Raw genomic sequence first — 5,390 nt, 5'->3', positions numbered from 1 at the left:
TGTTTCACTTGAGAAGAGGGCAGACCTCCCAAGGATATCACCGAACACAGCATAACAAGTGACAGTAAGACTAGGCACAAACCCTCATATCAGGGCGTGGGAGAGGCAACCCTTAAAAGGAAAAGGGCCCCAACAGCAATGGAGTCCAAGATACCCCACTCGCACCGTTTAGAGGTCTACAAAACCACCAAACTAATCACCATAACATATTTGCAGAGGACCTAGCACAGACCCATGCAGGCCCTGTGAGTGCCGCTTCAGTTTCGATGAGACCCTGAGTCCTGCTTAGTTGTTTCCTAAGTTGTGTTCTCCCAGAGTCTGTCCTTGATGTCCTGGTGTCTCCTCCCCCTCTTCTGTAGGGTTCCCAGAACTCTGAGGGGAGGGAGCTGATGGAGATCTCTAATTTGGTCTCTCCCTCTACCTAATGTTTGGCTGTCTCTGCATCCTCTGTCATCAGCTGCCAGAGAATAATCTCTCCAATGATGATTAGGCTAGACACCAATCCATGAATACAGCAGAATATCATTAGGAATCTTTTCGTTGATGTCTTTTCCTATCCTAGATCTCTGGGCTATCTAGCCTCTACTTCCTGGACATGCAGGCAGTGTGGGGCAATTGCTTCCCTTTCATGGTGTGGCCCTCAATTAGGTCAGTCATTGGTTGGCCACTTCCACAAGTTCTGTGCCTCCATTGTGGCAGCGTATCTTGCAGGCAGAGTAGGTCGCAGGTCAAAGGTTTTGTGGCTGGGTTGATATTCCATTCCCACCAGTGGCAGTTGCCTGGTTACTGAAGATGGCTGGTCCAGGTTTTGTATTCGCCATCACTAAGAGTTCTTTCTGGGCTCACTCTCTGTTGAATCCTGTAAGTTTCTACTGCACCAGGGGGTGAGGGAGAGGTGGAGGAAGAGTATGGGGAGAGATGCCTGGAATTAGAGGGCATTTGGGGATCAATATGAAAACTTAGTGTGTGGACATTTTTCTTAGTTAGTGATGGATGTGGGTGGTGCCATCCCTGAGCTGGTGATCCTGAGTTCAGTAAGAAACCAGATTGAAAAAGCCATGGAAGTAAGCCAGTGAGCAGCACTCTTCCATGGCCTCCGTGTTAGCTCCTGCTTCCGGGTTCCTGCCCTGCTTGAGTTCCAGCTCTGACTTCTTTTGATGGTGAACAGTGTTGTGGAAGTGTAAGCTGAATAGACCCCCTCCATCCCAAGATTCTTTTTGGATGGCGTTTCATCACAGTGTAGAAGATCTAATTAGGGCAGATCTTTTTCACAATGTTTATCTTTCCAATTCATGAGCATGGAATATCTTTCCATCTCTTGGTGTCTTCAATTTCTTTCTTCAGTGTCTGAAAGCTTTTAATATACCCGTTTTTTCATTTACAGGGCTGTAGACATCCTGACAGTATTTTTCTAGGCTATTGTGAAGAGTACTGTTTTCCTGATTTTTTTCTCAGTGTGTTTATAATTGGTAAATAGGAAGGCTACAGATTTTTGTGTGCTTATTTTGTATCTTGCTACTTTGCTGAAGGTGTCTGCCAGCTGTAGAAGTCTCCCGGTAGAGTCTTTAGGGTCATGGATTACAAATAAGGATAGTTTGACTTCTTCCTTTCCCCCCACTGTTTCCTTGATCTCTTTTAGTTGCTTTACTGCCCTAACTAAGGTATTAGAAAATGAAAATTCTTGTCTTATTCCAGATTTTAGTGGAAATGCTTTGAGTTTCTTTCTATGTATTATGATATTGGGTGTAGGCTTGCTGTCATCATATTTATTGCCTGTCTCTTGTATCTCCAGTTTACCCAAACTTTTTTAAAAAAACTTTATTTACGTATTCATCTTATATATGTGAGTACACTGTCTCTTGTCTTTAGACACATCAGAAGAGGGCATCAGATCTCATTACAGATGGTTGTGAGCCACCATGTGGTTGCTGGGATTTGAACTCAGGACCTTGGCAAGAGCAGGCAGTGCTCTTAACCACTGAACCATCTCTCCAGCCCCTCTCCGTGACTTTTATCATGAGGGATGTTGGGTATTTTCAGGGGCTCTTTCTACATATAAAGGGATGATCATGCAGCTTTTGTCTTTTAGTCTGTCTATGTGAATATACCCACTTCTATATGTGTTACACTATAACTAAAGAAGTTATTATGAATTTAAGGGGGAGTGGGATAGGACATGGGAAGAGTGGAGGGTGGAGAGTAAGGAGGAAAACAACGTAGACACAGTACTCATGTATAAAAATCTACAACTTACAGTATTTACTTTTAGTTTTTTTTTATAGAATATACCATAATATTCTGATGGCTTTTTTATTTTATATTTTATGAGTGATTAAATCAGATTAACTTACACATCAACTCAATGCTTAGCATTTTAGAGTAAAAACTTAAAATTCAGTAGTTATGTTGATATATACAGTATTATTAACTATAATAATCATTATATGCAATAAGATTAAAAAATCCTTTTTAAAAGGTAGTAGGAAGGATTGAACCTGGTACCTAGTACCAAGTAGTAGGAAGTATTTACTTTTATTTTATTTAAGAATTACTGTTTGAGAATTTCATATGTGCACAAAGTGTTGTTGATTAAAGCAAACCGACATTTCTCTCCTTCTAATCCTTCACTACTCCCTGCTAATATGCCTTCCGAATGCCAGGCGTTTCTTGTTAACTCCCCAAGTTCATTTGGAGTTGCCAGTATATGCCTAGGGCCTGGGCCGTCTCCTGGAGCATGTATGACCTTTTTGGGAACGTATCCCAAAGAAGACTGACTCCCACCCTATCAGCTGACATCCACTGCCCAGGGCTCCTCGGGTACTGGTAGAACTTAGTTAGACCTTTGTCTATGCTGGGATCTTGAGTAATTTGATCTTGGGTACGACTGGGTCACATGGTTACAGCTGCTGTGGGTTCATGTGCCTGCCAGCCCTGCCATGCCTAGGACACAGGGGATGTCCACTACGTCAGGCTCTTACAGTCTTTCCCCCTCTGTCTCCAGATAGCCTCTCAGCCTGTGGCAGGAGTGTGATACACAACCTTCTCTCATCCTGAAGGGCAGAAAGGACAAGAAAATGAGTCTTGACAGTTGTAAGCTCTCCCATTGCTTTATGTGAATTGCTCAGGCCCTTTAAGAGACATGTCTTCTTAGTTTCACCCAGCAGATCAGAGGCACATCTGACTGATCCCCACCACTGCCAACTTCCAGGTCCAGATTGCTTCTATCTTTAAATTACAATGACGTACTCCTTCAGATTGTTGGCCATAGGGCTTCTATAATTCCATGTCATACCTAGTCTTGTATCTCTCACTATTTTCAGCCAACCATTACTTTGCAATCATAGCTTTAAGAGATAGTATTACTTTAAAGAGATAAGCATACCATGGTTTGAGGAGGGCCCCCGGGAAGCATTGTCTTCAGATCCCATCTGGACTTGGTCTTGCTTACCTAGGAGACTGTGTACCTGCAGGGAAGCATGACCTTTATCTCCATCAAGGCTCCCCCTCCCTGTTCCTTCAAGGCGCCCTGTGTTCTGACTCTCTTCTAGACTCCAGGAAACCATTGCAGCGTACCATCCTACAGACCAAATCTATACTCTCCATGGATGCGGATGTGAGCTCCCTGCTCTCTCTAAGCCTCAGGAGCACCAGAAGGCCAGAGGATGTCAAGTTTCCTGAGATTTTAATGGCATCTCAGCAGTTTGTAACTCACTTCTGATTCCTGAGTAATATTGGGGAGGAAGTCAGGAACTGGCAGAATCATGATTAAGGAAACTTAAATGCCACTTGACTTTCTCTCAGAGCCTTGAAGTGTACGGCTGACGGTCAGCACCCGGTAGCAATGGGACACATTTTTTTTTCACTTTCTTCCTTTCATTCTTGGCTCCAAAACATATCACACAACAGGCCATGGTCTGTTGTCTGCAGTAGGGACCTCTCATTCTCAGCAGACATCTGGGGAGAAACCACTGGAGCCATGAGCGTGACCCTTGGCTGGAACTGGTTACCTAGTCTTGCACCAAGACCTTCATGCTGAGTCCACTCATGGTTAGCATCCAGTAACACTAGGAGGTACAATTAGGTCCTCAGTATTCAGACACACACGCGTAATAATTAGAACACTAATTAAAAACAACCCATTTAGATTAATTTGAAACAAACCTCTATTGGCTCAGGATGTCTCCCTGCCTCCTCATAATGACATGTGTTGGTTTGGGATAGTTTTACTTTTGTCTGAAGAGATACCGCTATTTTCCTTCTAATTACCTTGTCATATTCCAATCTCATATAATGAGTGGATTTCAGGTCTGAATTAGCATGTGGGCTTGCAGATAAGCACTAAATATGGAAGTAGAAACACCTTAAGAATATCCAGAGGTGGACTGTAAGTCAGAGAGGACAAGCTAACCCAGAAGGGCATAGCACATGTGCACAGCAGAAGGATTCAATGCCGGGCAGTGGCAACAGTGACTATAGGCTTGCACTAGAAGTGCAATGTGTCCCATTGATACCGGGAACTGTTGATATGAAGTTGAGTATAGGGAGCAAGTTCACTGTGGCTCACCAGGGCATAAATGTTGTCCCCTCCCTGCCACATCCCTTGTTAAGGCTCATGAAATATCACTGAGGAGGGAGTAGAAAGATGGTAAGAGCTAGGTCTTGGAATATTGCTATGAAATGTCTTCTGGACACGAAAGGGCCAGTGCCTTCATGTATTCATGGTAGCCATGTTTTCCAGTAGAAGCCCTGCACAAGATCAAACCAGACAACAGTGGAGCACAGAGAGGAATAGGGCTCAGGGGTTGCACACCTAGCCAAGGGGCCATTGGTTGTTGATGGCTACTGTGGGAGGGAGTTCTTTTCTTTAACAGTATTGTCTGAAATAGGTTAGATGTGCTCTGGAGGCTGATGTCCTCCATCACAGTGCATACAGGAGGCACTAGTTGGTCTCGATTATCATTGAGGGGGAGGAGAAGGACAGTGATGATGTTGATGAAGAAGATGCGGAGGGGGATGATGATGAGGAGAAATAGCGAACTTGGGAGAAAATTGTTGGGAGAGCGAAGAGTTGGGGTGGGGCTTGGGTGAGAGTGACCATACTTAAAGGCCCATCTTCCCACATATCCCCACACTACATGCTCCAAAGTTAAACATACTTTAAAGAGAACCAGTTCAGTTTGGAACAGCCTGCCGTCTTCCTTAAACTATTACGCATGATCCCAAACTAAACCAGGTTGAATCTGTTCCGAAATCACCCAAGGTCTCTTCCCAGCCTCTGCACCTTGAGATTGAAATGAGACCACCCCCCTCACTTTAAATTAATGCATTCTCCTGACGTACACTTCTGAATCTCCATTTTAAGCCGTGAGAGCAGAGAAGCTGTGTATTTC

The 5,390-nt window shown here is 44.0% G+C and overlaps 1 long non-coding RNA gene across 1 annotated transcript; it reads left to right on the top strand.

Annotated features, from left to right (window-relative positions):
• Positions 1–726: 726 nt before the first annotated feature.
• Positions 727–4,133, top strand: LOC147995799 (uncharacterized). The gene is made up of 3 exons (XR_015684999.1): positions 727–861; positions 3,002–3,090; positions 3,549–4,133. It is a non-coding gene; the product is annotated as an uncharacterized LOC147995799 (long non-coding RNA).
• The last annotated feature ends 1,257 nt before the right edge of the window (positions 4,134–5,390 follow it).

This window comes from Rattus norvegicus, chromosome 3 (genome assembly GCF_021556685.1).
Source record: "Rattus norvegicus strain SHRSP/BbbUtx chromosome 3, alternate assembly SHRSP_T2T, whole genome shotgun sequence".
Taxonomy (NCBI): Eukaryota; Metazoa; Chordata; class Mammalia; order Rodentia; family Muridae; genus Rattus; species Rattus norvegicus.
Note: the sequence above shows the minus strand (reverse complement) of the source record. Positions and strands in the feature narration are given on the sequence as shown.